Source organism: Psammomys obesus, unplaced genomic scaffold (genome assembly GCF_907164565.1).
Source record: "Psammomys obesus unplaced genomic scaffold, mPsaObe1.curated_primary_1811, whole genome shotgun sequence".
Lineage (NCBI taxonomy): Eukaryota > Metazoa > Chordata > Mammalia > Rodentia > Muridae > Psammomys > Psammomys obesus.
Window position 1 is genome coordinate 36,234,835 of NW_026591086.1, and position 16,166 is coordinate 36,251,000.

Consider the following 16,166-nt stretch of genomic DNA (forward strand, 5'->3'; position numbering starts at 1 on the left):
TCTTTGCTAAATGTACAATGAACATAATGTGGAGCTACTTTCTCCACAAACTCAAACAATTTAGATATGGATAGAGACAAGGACTGATGAGGATGTGGACAAACTGGAACTCTGACATGTTGTCAGTTTGACTGAACGCAGTGCAGCCACTCAGGGAAGGAACTTAGCAGATTCTCAAATTAGAAAACATGGAGTTGCATGTGACCTAGAGGCATGACTCTTATCTTTATGCCCAATATGAAAATCTATGTATTCAAAACTAGCTAAAAGGCAGAAAGCACCATCCAAATCAATAAAATCAGAAATGAAAAGGGGGACATAACAACAGACACTCAGAAAATCCAAACAATCATTAGGACTTACTTCAAAAGCCTATATGGCAAAAATTTTGAAAATCTAAAAGAAATGGACAATTTTCTTGATAGACTCCACTTACCAAAGTATAATCAAGATCAGGTAAGTAAATCAAATAGTCCTATATCCCCTAAGGAAATAGAAGCAGTCATCAAAAGTCTTCCAACCAAAAAAGCTAAGGGCCAGATGGTTTCAGTGCAGAATTCTACCAGACCTTCAAAGAAAAGCTAATACTAGTGTTCTTCAAACTATTCCACAAAACAGAAACAGAAAGAACATCACCAGCCTCATTCTATGAGACATAGTCATCTTTATACCTAAGCTGCACAAAGACCCACCAAAGATAAAGAATTTCAGAGCACTTTCTTTTATGAACATTGATGCAAAAACAATCAAAATACTCACAAACCGAATCCAAGAACACATCAAAGATATCATCCACTATGACCGAATAGGCTTCATCCCAGGCATGCAGGGGTCAAAAGAATACAAATTGGAAAGAAAGAAGTCAAAGTATTGCTGTTTGCAGATAATTCGATAGTATACATGAGCAACCCCAAAAATTCTGCCATGATCTCTTTAAGCTGATAAACAGCTTCAGTAAGTGGCTAGATACAAAATTAACTCATAAAAATATGAAGCCCTCCTGTACACAAAAGACAAAAGGGCTGAGAAAGAAATTAGGGAAACAACACCCTTCACAATAGCCACACACAAAAAAATAAAATAAAAAATAAAAAACAAACAAACAAACAAAAAACATAAAGTATCTTGGTGTAACTCTAACGAAGCAAGTGAAAGACCTGTATGAAAAAAAAAAAAAAACACTTCAAGTCCCTGAATAGAAAGAAGATATCAGAAGATGGAAAGATCTCCCATGCTCATGGACTGGTAGGATTAACATAGTGAAAATGGCCATCCAACCAAAAGCAATCTACAAATTCAATGCAATTCCCATCAAAATACCAACACCATTCTTTACAAACCTTGAAAGAACAATTCTCAACTTCATATGGAAAAAACAAAACACCCAGAATGACTAAAAAACCCTGTACAATAAAATTAACAATCTTGTATACTAATGTTCATACCATCATTACTTATGCCAACCCAAATAGGAAGAGCCCAAATATCCAACAAGTGATAAAGCAATTGCAATATGTCCACCATAAAAATGAATAAAATATTGACAAGCCTAGATTACCATTGAAAACATGACAATAAATTAAAGATACCTGTCACAAAAAAAGTATGCGTGATCTGATTTAATTGATATGAAATAGCTAGGGTAGGGGCTTGAAAGATGACTCAACAGTTAAGAACACTGGCTGCTCTTCCAGAGGTCCTGAGCCCAATTCCCAGAAAACTCATGGATAACAACCATCTGTAATATGATCTGATGCCCTCTTCAGGTGTGCATGAAGACAGCATATTCATATACACAAAACAAACAAATAAGCATTTTAAAAAATTAGCTAAGGTAGCTGACCTCAGAGAGACAGAAGGTAGATTGGATTTTGCTAGTACCATGAAGTTAGGAGGGATAAGAGGGTAGGAGCTAAGATAACAGAGCTTCTTTTAACTAAAAAAAAAAAGGGCAGTGATGATGATTGAACAATTTTATGAGTGCACTAGTGACTCCTGAAATACACACTTCAGAGAGGTAAATTACGCAATATCACGTTAAAGCTGTTACTAAAATTATAGAAAACATATCTAATAAAGTGAACAGTCTTTAGAGTTCTCTCATTAAATTTTATTTAAAGATAGAGAATTTGGCAGTGTAGACTCACAACATTGTTGTCTTCTGGCATGGGCATCCATGGGAGACAGCTGCTGCCTATTGATGTTTTATGTGGTCCAGTGATTCTCATTCAATCCTTCAATGGAAGAGGTACTAAACATTAGCCAACATCACCAAAAACTAAGTATTTTTTTTTTTTAATAATCCTCAGAGCAGGGGGGGGGGTAATTATCCGTGAAAATAAAATACGATCTATTCTCAATTCCAGTGATCACTGCAGAAACCACTGGCACAATGCATAGCCATGTACTGGAGCACATGGTTCAAGCTTTTTAAAGTCATCATTTTTTGAAGACTCAATTGGATCCTGTTTTGTTCCTAGCACTTTCCATGATGTCCTTTTCACAGCTCAGGAACTTGGATGTCCTTGAGATTTACACAAGAGGAAGATGTACTCAAAGGTTCAGAAGTTGAAAAATTAGGAAAAAAAGATTATCAGCTTTATAAACTGTCATAAAATTGTTTGGGTTTTGCAATATATTTTGTGCTCCACATATTTTCCTAAATAGTTGACTTGATTTGTTTACCCTAGCTATCACTGGATACACTGCTATAGAAGGAAGTTAAAGGAATGTAGAGGAATTTTGATCCAGCAGCATGGCTGCTCTGATTACATCCAATGACTTTCTAGGTCTGTGTGATCTAGCTGGAATGCAAACACACCCTTAGTACATACTTTTAATCCCAAACAAAGAAGGTAAAGTTAGTCTGTAGAAGGCAGCATCCACGTTTAAAGTGATGTCTAATTGAGACCCAGACAAAGTGAGAAATCAGAGAAAGATTTGACAGAATAGGATATGCTCAACTCTCAGAGAACAGAGATCAAAGAGAGTTGATTTAAAAGGACAGAGGGAGAGAGGAAACAGTTTTGCTGGGAGAGTTTTACAGAGACAGGTTGAAAAGAGAACAAGTTAGACACAAGTGTAGAATGAGCCAGAGAATGAGGAGCAAGAAATTTAGAACATATTGCCAAAGTTAGTCTGAGATCAAGCAGAGCAATTCAGTCAGAAACTGAGAGAAGCTATTTTGAATTAGTTAGTTTGGACAGGAGTTTGAGACAAAACAGCTGAGTTGAACCAGCCAGCCAGAGTTCAGAAAGAGCTAGAAATGGTGAGATTTTTCAGCCGTAGTCTAAGAGGCTAAAAGCACTCTAGGCTCACAGGCCAAAAGCTTCCAGGACTAGGCCTAGGTTAAGAGACAGGGGGCAGTAAACCTCTGAAACAGCAATTACTTTAGGCGATTAGTGTCCAAGAGGGTTACATAGTAATGGGAAGAGGGACTGCCTCTGATATAATCTGATTGGCCTGCTCTTTGATCACCTCCCCCTGAGGGGGGAGCAGCCTTACCAGGCCACAGAAGATGACAATGCAGCCACTCCTGATGTGATCTGATAGACTAGGATCAGAAGGAAGGAGAGGAGGACCTCCCTTATCAGTGGACTTGTGGGGGGACATGCGTGAAGAAGGGGGAAGGGAGGATGGGACTGGGAGGGGAGGAGGGAGGGGCTTATGAAGGGATACAAAGTGAAAAAAGTGTAATTAATAAAATAAAATTTTAAAAAAAATTACTTTTACAGAAAAGTCTTTCTATTTTTTTTCTTATTTAAGGCAAAGTTTGTAATATCTGCAAAATGCCCAAAGCTTATGAAACTATAAATTAGAAGTTGGAGAGCCAATACTTTCATTATTGTGTTGATTATTTCCAGTCACTTTCTCTCTAGTGAATCAAAGGATGACCTCTAGAACAGCTGTGAATTCTGCTAGAATGTTCTATCTACATCTTCCAAATTATAGTCAAGAATCTCTCTCCCTCTCTCCCTTCCCCTCTTTCTCACTCCCTCTCTCTCACCCTCTCTTTTCCTCCTTTCTCCTTCTGTCCTCCCTCCTCTCCTTTCTATCTCTCTCTCTCATCACAAGTCTCCATCTGCGCACTACAAAAGCTTTTCAGTTAAATGCAGTAGGTTATCAAGGTAACAATTTTGTGTTTCCTCTGAAATATTGAAAATATGGAAACATTTAAAATATAGGTGTTTGGCTAAAGGAAGGAGCTGGAATCATTCCTAAACACTTTTGGCAAAAAGAATAGGAACCTTATTTTTTAAATCTTGTATTGATGCCAAATGTTCTCTCTACCATCAACTTTTCATTAAAACTGTTCACCTTCCAAGTGTAAAAAATAATAATAATTAATTAAAAGTGGTGTAGCAAATGCTGTGTATTTTTTTTTATAAAACTTTAGGAATGATTTCCATGCCAAATGATCCAAACCTTCTTTACTTTATGCTTGGAAAATAATGCTTTATTTTCAATAATCAGTTAAATGAACAGATACTGAGCTAAATAGATTTTTAAGAACAATGGTTGGTTTTTCTGGGGGGGGTGTATGTGTGTGTGTGTGTGTGTGTGTGTGTGTGTGTGTCTCCCCTGAGTAAAAAATGTTATCTTTACTCTTTTTATTTTATTTATTTTCTCTTCAGAAGCACCCACTACATGATCAAGCTTATTTCTGTATCTAAATGAGATCAGAAATGTCACAACTGCTGGGTTTTCAAAACTGACAAATGTGTAGAAATCTTAAGTCAGTTCATTAAGAATCTCTCCAGTAAAATCAAAATTCAGGAAGCCAAAGAGATGTGAAAACAAACATCTCAAGGAAATATACTCAAACACACGTACAGGTGATAAAAACCAAAGAACATCTCAGGGAAACGGCCTGTACGAAGAGGAAAACAAGAAACCTGACAGAATTGATGTGATTTTTGTGAGCAGAAAAGTCTTCCAAAGCATCCATATAGCCACAGGTACAATTTTAAGCATGCTAGGAAGGAACGTAATTAAACCAGTCTTGCTTTACTGAACAGCACCCAGAGCATCTGTAAGACAGCTATGTTCACCACTAGCCCAGCAGCTCACCAGGATCCTGGTTCCCGAGTATGCGTTCTTAGGCTTCCCCGCCTATGTTTGCACTGTGCTTTGTTTCCTTTCCTCCATGAGATGTAAGAAACTATCCAACTGCCTTGTATCATTAATATCACCTCTCCAGTTTTCTGAATAAACTAGCAAGTTTGGTTTTAAAAGAACTTATTTTTCCAATTTACCCAAACTGTATATCATTTTGCTTAATTTCTAGACACACACACACACACACACACACACACACACACGAAGGGGGAGGTGGGGGGAGAAGCTCCTGGAGAACTGAGTAGAAAATACTGATGAAAGAGAAGTGAAGGAAGATCTCCCACCGCTACCATGAAACCCAAGGCAATACAACTTGTACACCAAGCATTCCCCTCTTTGAACTAACTGACGGTGCCATTCTAGGCTTCATTTCTTTTGGCAGCAGTCTACTTCATTTCAGCAGTGGACGCATTTCCTCTGCTTAGGAATCTATTCTGTGCTGCACAGATGAGAAGAAGCTCAGAGGTACTCAGCAATCTCAGTGTGCCTTCCACCAGCTGCCTGACTTGCCCTACTGTAACCTGAGAACAGAGACGATGGTATCAATGCAGAGCAAAGTCACCTACTTTGGAAGTCTATAAATTACCTTTTCGCCATTTTAGTGATCATGAGAATGAATTAACATGGAACATCAGCAAAGGTTTAGTAAGTTGATTTACATCCAGTAAGTTGATTTACATTCTAGTACATAATCAATCATCAGAGATGTTTTTGTCCCAATCTTTGGTTATTTTAGCACCATCACTGTGTATAAGTGGCAGTATTTGTTGTCATGAGAAGGGTATAAAGACAGAAGCATGGTCTTTGCCTTGTGAAATATATACCCTGACTGAGGAAATGAAGGTATTGAAAGGTTTTCGGATTGCAGAACACCATCCAACTATATTCATATAATTGGAGGACCAGTTAAACGAATGGAACACGAAGACATATACTAATTTCGAGAAATGGGTAGGGCTAGCCTGAACCCCAAGGAGTTCATAAAGAGAGTAAGACTTGAATGATAGATATAATTCACACAGGCAGTGAGGAGCACCGTCTGAGCCAGCAAGATGGGTTGAAGCAAAAGCACATCGGAAAAGTTCAGTTAGTCGGGGCTCACAGCGCCAATGAAGTAAGCAGCTAGGGCTGTGGGGGGTGGGGGGGCGGGGGAGTGCAGTGGTGGTCAGGCCAGGTCCCGCACTCTCAGAACATGCCATGTGGCTTCCAGCAGGCTGTGTCGTCACTGAAGCCTTCTAGTGGCAAATGACAGCTTGAAAGAATGTTTTATGATCAGCTTGTCAGCCATATGAATGATGCAGCGGCTGCGAGAGGAGCTGGACGTCGGTGGCATAATTAAAATTAAAAGGTTTTTGTAATAGAAGAAATCGGGGAGATGGTAAAGAGCACAAAGAGAATGGAGAAGCAGGGGAGCAAGTGGCATCAAGTGACATTTTGAAAAAAGAATCTGCCAATGTTGGCGAACGGTAAGATTCTGGGAGACAAAGAGGAGCATGTAAGACAGCATACTTTAAACAAGGGTGTAAATAAAAGCTACCAAGACAGACTGTGAAACAATTCATTCCCAAAATAGGTTCATACCGGAAACAAAGACCTAGAAGCTCTTGTGTTGAACTTTGTTTCTTTGTAGGATGGCACGGCACAAGATGGTCGTCTACTGGATATCTACCGGATAGCTTCCTGAAGAGTGCTGATGGGCTAGGAGCCCTGCTGAGTGAGCGCTTAGCGCGATTTGCTGCTGTTTGTCATAGCTATGCTGAAGCAGCTATCCCTCTTCCAAACACATTCACATTGAATCGGTCAGGAAACTAAGAGAGACATGAGATAGAACATGTGCAAATATGCAAAACAAAAGCAATGAGAGTGATCGAAAAGCTGGCAAGTGAGTCTGTGTCCCACTTCCCTTGCTAGAGGACCCACAGGAGGCCTAAGCTGCCTGTCTGCTGACATCTTTGTAGAGGGCCTTGCCAAGCCACAGGGGAAGAGGACACGCTCAGTACAAACTTGATGAGATGGGCTGGATGGGAAAGGGAGCTCCCTTTTCTGAGGAAAAGAGGAGCTGGATGGGAAGGAAGGATGGTGGGATGGGGATATAAGTGAATTAAAAAATAAATGAATAAAAACAGCAAAAGAAAAAGGAACCGACAAGTAAAGAGAAAAAGAAATTGACGCAAAAGCAGAAAACAGCAATAGTGAGACATGATGGCTAAAGCCTTACTCTCTGCCTTGTTCTTGGATCACAAATCAGCTCCTGCTTCCCAAGGACACCGGTAGTGCCCCTCACCTGTGGCTCAGTGACATACTCTGTATCCTCAGATGCCTCCTTTTCCCTGACCTAGTCTCCCCTGATGTTTGTTTCCTGTGTCAAAGACACCTCCCACAGAAAACTTCATAGTATTATGTCAAAGTACAATGAACGGAGCTAGAGCAACTGAGAAAGCAGGGTGTCATTGAGCACATTTATGCATCCAACACATCACAGAAACAATGTAGAAACTCAGTAGGAGTCAGAAGTGTTGATTTAGTTTTGAGGACATAAAGATGGTTGGACAAATCTCACCTGAATTTGCAGTGTCTGAAGTCTAGAAGAGGAAGTACATGTGGCAGAAACTGTCCAAGACTTTGTCAGATTTTCAATGACCATAATTCAACAGACACTGAGAAGAGGGGAAGCCAAGCTTATCTCAGGCTATGTCTTTTGTCCCTTGTTTGTGTCCAGTGGCAAGAATGACCCTCCACCAGCACCATCCACACAACATTCAAAAAGTGTATATAAGAATCAACTGGACAAGGAGGAAGTTGATCATCTCTCGGATCCAAGAGACAAGACTGCAATCTGAATATCCAGAACTCATCACTAAGCTGAAAGTGCCTAATGTGTGTGGGACAATATCTAAAACTACTCTTACACTGGATTTGATGTCTGGGACCCAGCTTTAAGAAACTATCTTATTTTTAACAAGGCTCTAAGAACTACACAGAACTCAACTAAATAAGACGTGATCTTTATCGGACTCACACACTTAAGGGCACATGCGCCCTCATAAACGCAAACACAAATTAGACATTAGCTCAGGGACAGGGCTGGAGTTTTGTAAACAGTATTAATGAAGTTTTCCTATTTCAGATGTAAATAGAAGCTGTTTAATCCCTAAAATAATCAAAAGAGTTAATCTTACTTCATTCTTGCAGGAGTAGAACCCACTGGCAAGCTGTAACCACGTTGATTTTCAAACTTTCAAGTCCCTTCTCAAACCACAAAAGCCAGCAAAATAGAGGCAAACAAAAGGGGCTGTTTGGGAAGGACAGAAATGAACCAGGCCTTTTGAAGTGTTTCCAAGGAAATGTGTTGGGAATATGTAAGTCCCCAGTGACTTACAAAGGTTACTCATTCACAAGTGAGATAAATTCATAGCTGTCAAATTGTCGAGATTCTCCGTGTGATCACCAGGGCTTCAAATCATTTATTTTTTTTCCTAGCAAAAGTTCAATATTTTCACAGCTTCAAATTTGATCGTACTTTATAATTTGGAAATAAAGAATTGCTTCTCTTCCTCACCTGCTCACTGAAGCAATAACAGTCTATAAGTATATTAAATCAGGTTTTCTCTTTCATTGTATTTTTTTTTCCTCTGAGTAAAGCCAAATGTGTCTAAATTGGATGTTTCTCCCAGTGAACTAGCTGCATATAATTAATAGTGTTTTGTTTCACCACACAGATTGGGGAAAACCACTTCCACTATAAATTTTATAGTGTTAAATAATTGGCTATATTTTCCAGCATAATTGGAGATGCACTTGTTCTAAAGTCCCCCCAATAAGTTTGGTTTTTTTTTTCTTATTCTTCTAAGAATATTGTCTACTTACTTATAAACTACCCTATTACTTGGAAATCATACAGTGACCATTTCTGCAGTTACATTTTCATTGGGGTTGGGGGGGTAATGACATGTTTCCCAAGACTGCCGAATGCATTTTGGTGTATGTATGTGGTATATGCATACATATGCAGATTCATAATTCTACACATGCTCATATGGAGGCCAGAGGAGAATCTCAAGTGTCACTTTCCACCTTATTTCCCTGAGCTGAAGTTAGAGCTAGGCTGGCAGCCAGCAAACCCCAGACATCTTTTTGTCCGCAGCCCCGGAGTACTGGGTTACAAGCGCCCACGTTCATACCTGGCTTTTTATGAGAATGCCAGGGATTCTAACTCAGTCCATCAGGTTTGCACAGCATGTACCCTTAACCAAACCATCTCTCCAAACCCACTGCAGGCATTTTGAACCGAGTCCCTCAAAGATTGTTTCAGTTGTTCATCTTTAATCCAAATGGTTTAAATTTTTTATTAGCATATATTTATATGCAAATTAATTAACTTCTCATGACATTTTCGTATATGTATATCTTGTATTTTGATCATATTCCTATCTTGCCTTTCTTGTCCTCCTCTCCTGCTAGTTCCCTTCTTCTTCCCACATAGCCTCCCTTCTACCTTCACATCTCTCTCTTTTATTAAAAAAAAAAAAATCTGGACTCCATATATGAGAAAAACATTTGATATATATCTGAGTTAAACTTATTTTGCTTAACATGATGATCTCCAGCTTCATCCATTTTCCTGTAAAGAGCATAACTTAACTAAAAAAAAAAAAAGAAAGAAAGAAAAGAAAAGAAAAAGGAAAAGAAAACTTTAACTACTTGGTAAAACTTAAGCTAAGAGTTAGCAAAATAATGAGCCCCTGGAAAGATAACAAACATGCAAGGAGCAATAAAACAGGTAGGAGCTGCCACAGGGGACCTACAGCAAATACTGGGCCTTTAACCTGTTTCTCATGAAAAGCATGCTTCAGCAGCTCATAAAACACCAGGTCAGGAGCCTCCTGTGACTAAACCAAGCCCAAACCACTAGGGTTTGAGATAGCCACACAAATAACAAAGACGAAGGGAGACTGAGAACGGAAGGGAAACCCAAGTAAGCCCTCTAGCTTCAGTGGAGCTCAGTGAGCTTGAAGTTTGCCAGCTTGACCAGACCGGGGTGATACACAGTGCCCGTGATGGTTAGCCTTACATGCCAATTCGATGGGATTTAGAAAACTAAAACATACGTGTCTATAGGAACCATCTCGATTCTGTTAATTGCGATAGAAAGACTATTACGACTGTGGGCCATGTCACCCCAGAGGCTGGGGTCCCTAACTAAATCCTAATACTAAATGAGCTAAATAAAGCCAGCTGAGAACAAGCACTCACGCCTCCCTGCTTTCTGTTGGCAGGCTCGTGTTACTGGTTACTTCAATCTTCTGAACCGTGGCTCCCACACAGAGGACTATATCCTCGAAATGTGAACCCAAACGAACTTGTTCTTCCTTGGGTTCATCTTGCACGTTGCTTTTGTCATGTATATTCTGTCATAGCAAGTAACAAATACAACTGTAGTCGCAGCACTTGGGTTGCTGAGCCAAAAGGATGCACACAGCACGCTGAAGCTAGCCAGGGCTACATAGCAAGGCTCTGTTCAAAAAAAAAAAAAAAGAAAAAGAAAAGAAAAGAAAAGAAAATCCTAGCTTTAGAGGTAATACACCTTAATAATACATTAGTCTCCCTCCACTATCTTGCATACAACATCTGTGATTTGAAAGTTTGTCTTTTCTAGCACCTATGGGTACTTGATGAATGATTAAACTTGATATATCACTGATTTATACATTGTCTTATTGTAACCCTTTATCAGTCTCTATTCAACCTGTGTTCAGATGTGTTGCTCTTTTAAAAAGTACTTTTGTAGGATGAACATACAAAAATCTGTACACTTAAAGAAGCTAAGTAAGGAGGAGGACCGTGAGTAAGACGATCAATCCTCATTCAGAAAGGCAAATGGGATGGACATTGAAAGAGGGTGAAAATGGGGAACAGGACAGGAGCCTACCACAGAGGGCCTCTGAAAGACTCTACCCAGCAGGGTATCAAAGCAGATGCTGAGAGTCATAGCCAAACTTTGAGCAGAGTGCAGGGAATCTTATGAAAGAAGAGGGAGATGAATGACCTGGAGAGGACAGGAGCTCCACAAGGAGAGCAACAGAACCAAGAAATCTAGGCCCAGCAGTCTTTTCTGAGACTGATACTCCAACCAAGGACCATGCATAGAGATAACTTAGAACCCCTGCAGATGTAGTCCATGGCAAATCAGTCTCCAAGTGAGTACCTTAGTAAGGGGAACAGGGACTGTCTCTGGCATGAACTCAGTGGCTAGCTCTTTGATCATCTCCCTTTGTGGGGGGGGAGGACAGCCTTGCCAGGCCACAGAGGAAGACAATGCAACCAATCTTGATGAGACATGATAGGCTAGGGTCAGATGGAAGGGGAGGAGGACCTCCCCTATCAGTGGACAAGGGGAAAGGCATGGGAGGAGAAGAGGAAAAGAGGGTAGAATTGGGAGGGGCTGAAGGAGGGGGTTACAGCTGGAATACAAGTGAATAAATTGCAATAAATAAAAAAATAAATTTTAAAAAATAATAAAAACTTTTTTAAAAAAGAAGTACATTTGTCTAGGGCTAAATGTAGTTATGGTGGACTCTTGTTCTTTGTGTTTCTTCTACCCAATCCTTGTGCTTTCTTACCAACTTCAGCTCCCTCAGTCCCTGAGCCTTTTCATAAAGCTCAGGCCAAATCACAAAACTGGGATGATCACACAAGCTGATGATGCTAGCAACTGGAGGTACCACACAGTCCTGAGCACATCCCTGAAAGTCCTTCAACCAATGTCAGACAATTACTCAAAATGATGACACCAGCTACAACCAGCAGTTCTTTATCCTACAGAGTACAAAGCCAGGCTGTTCCCGCGTAAGTAGAAAAGCGTCTCTTCTATGCCAGTAACTAACAAACAATTGCTAACCTATCATTTACTCCATCCCCCAAAATAAATCCAGGGGAGCTTGTAACTCCTTCTCTGGGGTTGAGTTATCTAATCACCTCCTCGATCACAGCCTTCCTTAACTCTCAAACCAAGCCCCCCCACCCCACCCACTAAAACTCTCCCCACCTTGTTCAAAACTAAATGGCTTATCTTGTTTTCATTATTTCTGGACTTCAAGATCGCAGTGTCCAGAATCAATAATTCTTGACATAGCAGTTGACAGGAAGCCCTAACGAGCATGGATACCGGACCTGTGAACCTTGAAACTGTTTCAGCTGGAAACGTGGCATTAGCTCTGGGCAGCAGTAGCCAGCCTGACTTTTTCTGTTAGGAAGACAACCCAGTCCTCGGGTGTATGAAGTGTCATGGAACCACAGCGCTTCCTGTGCTAGAGGCCTCTTCGTAACAGTTCTGAAAGTTCAGTTCTTTCTGACTCCAGTGAGAAGACAGAGCATTACCACTCACATATTTTTATTCATGAGCTACCACGCAGACTTCGAGGTTAGAAGTGATTGTTGTTTTCATGTAAACCATAGAACCCGTGAGCAGTCTTAGATCTGTGAAAAAGGTGACGTTATAACATATGTGAAGGCATACGTGATGACTAGACTACAAACATCACCCAAAGCATTTGAACCTGGAGCCTGAAGGGCCAAGAGCCTGGGATAAGTGGAGTGGAAAGCAGAGACCTGTAGGTGTCTGGCTTGTGAGGATGGGGCTGACAAATTCTGAACAGGGAGGTTAGGGTTAGGGAGAGTACCCATGTCACAAACGGAAGGAAAGATTGAGATGAGAGTGGAATTGAAGAGTTGGGGGATTATGTAGAACCCCTAAAAGCCTTTCTCCGAAAGGCATTGTATATGAAGTTATTAAAACTGCTATCCCAGTATTGATCTGTAGATGGAGAAGAAAAGAGATTATAGCAAAAGAGACACATTAGAAGGTTATAATAGACATAAATGATTGAGAGCAGAAGTACACTCTGCCTATGAGAAGAGGAGACGCATAGCTAGTGTGTTCGGAATTTACACAAAGGGGCTACAAAGCACACCAAGCAAAAGAGGAGGATTAAGATCGACAAAAGGTGGAAGCAAGGTCAGTTGATGAACAATGCTGGACTCTGAATGCAAGAGGAACGCCTTCTTTGAAGAATGGTGGAACGCTGAGCCAAATAAATCAGATTGATCCCGATAAATGCAGTGAGTGATTTGGTTATAAATTCAGGCCATACTCAGTTCTGTCATATGTATGCATATATATGATTTGGTTTCATAAAACAATTTATGCATGTTGTTTAAAACACATAAAATCGATGTTTTCACATTTTTCTTAACACTGTCCAACTTTAGCTCAGGTATCACACTTCACTAATATATATGTTTTTAAATTGTTTATAAATCTTGATATTTTAATGATCTAAGAAAAATACCATTTAGTGATTCTATTGTGAAAGGCCTTGCACGCTGATTTATTTGTGATACGACATTTTATATATTTTTCAGGACCTAAAGCTTTACAACTAGGGAACAGATTTCTGTACCATCTTAAAAGATTTGGCTGAAGATGCCAAACAACGCTGCATGCAGAAGGAAAACCAGGAAGAAAGCTGAGCATCTGGAGTCAGGCTGAGCTCACCAGGTAAGGAGTGTGCAAACAGTACGTTTAACTAACACAATAATTAAAGGCTTTTGTTTCATTTGTCATTTGCAAACAGGTAATATTAAAAATCAGATGAATTTTAACTCTAATAAGAATTAGATTAAGAGTCCTGGATTTAATTTTAAAGCATACTTATGGGGCCGTAGCTGAAGCACTTGCCTCCCAAGCATGAGGACTGGAGTTTGTATTCACAGAGACCAAGTGGGCCCACTGTGGCCCACCTGTAACTCCAGCTTCAAAAGTCTCGGGCAGAGGGTCCCCACAACAGGGTGGCTAACTAGACTAGTGTTAGCGAGGCTCTGTGAATGGCTGGAAAACTCTGCCTTGATCAGTGACATGGAGGAGAGATCAAAGGTGACTCCCAGCGTCAGCGTCAGCCTCCACATGAGCGCACATGGAGCCCACACTCATACAAACATGCATGCATGCACACGGACATCACATATACACACGTACATAAGAAAACGGGAAAATAAAATGGATTAAAAATCTGTCGTTATGGAAAAGGATAAAGTGATGCACAGCATTAGGGATGAGTGCCAGACTGGGCACAAGGTAAGAAGCAGCCACCTTGAAGAGGAAAAGTGGCAGCCCATAGCTTCTCGAAAGGAACAGGAGCAATGTGGTGAACACAGAGGTCATCTTTCAGAAAGGGAACCACAGAAAAGAAGAAACTTTAAGAAGAACTGGCGATCATTACAGTAAAAAGTCAAAAATAATCTTTTTTTTTTCCTCCAGCCTACCTGCATTTTAAGTAACTCGGTGGGTTGAACTGAAGGTATACCTGAGCAGTTTGCACTATAAAGATCAGCTTAAACAGCAGGCCTGGGCAGTCAAGCTGCTTAAGTCAGAATCAGCTGCCAACACACAGCCCTTTAACTTCTATAAACCCTAGCCCTTCTCAGAAAAATAAGCATGGAGGATATCACTGAACAGTTTTTAAAGTAATGCACAGAACACTTAGCATAGACTCACATCCACAGAAAGAATTTGGCCAGTATAAGCTACTGTCATTGTTACTCTTTATTATTATATTATTATATCCTGTACAAAATGGGGATACGCTTAGCATGAGAGTACAGCTCATCTGACAGAGTGCTCTCTTTTTTTTTTATTTTTTTTTAATTTTTTCAGAGTGCTCTCTTTTTTGTTTGTTTTTCTTTTTAATATTAATTACAGTTAATCCTGCCAAGCCATGAGCATGGGAGATCTTTCCATCTTCTCATATCTTCTACTAATTCTTTCTTCAGAGACTTGAAATTTTTTTCATACAAGTCTTTGACTTGCTTGGTTAGGGTTACACCAAGATACTTTATGTCATTTGTGGCTACTGTGAAAAGTGTTGTTTCTCTAATTTCTTTCTCAGCCCTTTTGTCTTTTGTATACAGGAGGGCTACTGATTTTTTTGAGTTAATTTTGTATCCGGCCACTTTGCTGAAGTTTTATCAGTTTATCAGCTTCCACAATTTATCAGCTGTGGAAGTTCCCTGGTAGAGTTTTTGGAGCCACTCATGTATACTATCATATCATCTGCAAATAGTGATAATTTGACTTCTTCCTTTCCCATCTATATCCCCTTGATCTCCTTCAACTGTCTTATTGCTCTAGCAAGGACTTCCAGCACTATGTTGAAGAGATATGGAGAGAGTGGGCAGCCTTGTCTTGTCCCTGATTTCAGTGGGATTGCTTTAAGTTTCTCTCCGTTCAGTTTGATGTTGGCTATAGGCTTGCTGTATATTGCCTTTGCTATGTTTAGATATGTGCCTTGTATCCATGATCTCTCCAATACTTTAAACATGAATGGATGTTGGATTTTGTCAAATGCTTTTTCAGCATCTAGGGAGATTATCATGTGGTTTTTTTTCTTTCAATTTGTTAATATGGTGGATCACATTGATGGATTTCCGTATATTGAACCACCCCTGCATACCTGGAATGAAATGAACGCTTCACGAATCTGCGTGTCATCCTTGAGCAGGGGCCATGCTAATCTTCTCTGTGTCGTTCCAATTTTAGTATATGTGCTGCCAAAGTGAGCACATCACCTGAGTTTTTTATCTTAGCCATTCTGATGGGTGTGAGGTAGAATCTCAGAGTCATTTTGATTTGCATCTCCCTGATGTAAAAATGGCCATCTTACCAAAAGCAATCTACAGATTTAATGCAATTCCCATCAAATTGCCAACACAATTCTTTACAGACCTGGAAAGAAAAATTCTCAACTTCGTATGGAATAACAAGAAACCCAGAATTGCTAAAACAATCCTCTACAATAAAAGATCTTCTGGAGGTATCTCCATCCCTGATCTCAAGCTGTACTATAGAGCAACAGTAATAAAAACTGCATGATATTGGCATAGAAACAGAATGGTGGATCAATGGAACCCAACAGAAGACCCAGAAATAAACCCACACACTTACGGACACCTGATTTTTGACAAAGATGCCAAAACCATACAATGGAAAAAAG

The 16,166-nt window shown here is 40.0% G+C and overlaps 1 non-coding gene across 1 annotated transcript; it reads right to left on the reverse strand.

Moving 5' to 3' along the window:
* Positions 1–15,629: 15,629 nt before the first annotated feature.
* On the reverse strand, positions 15,630–15,736 carry LOC129679044 (U6 spliceosomal RNA). The gene has a single exon (XR_008720476.1). It is a non-coding gene; the product is annotated as a U6 spliceosomal RNA (small nuclear RNA).
* Between the last annotated feature and the right edge of the window lie 430 nt (positions 15,737–16,166).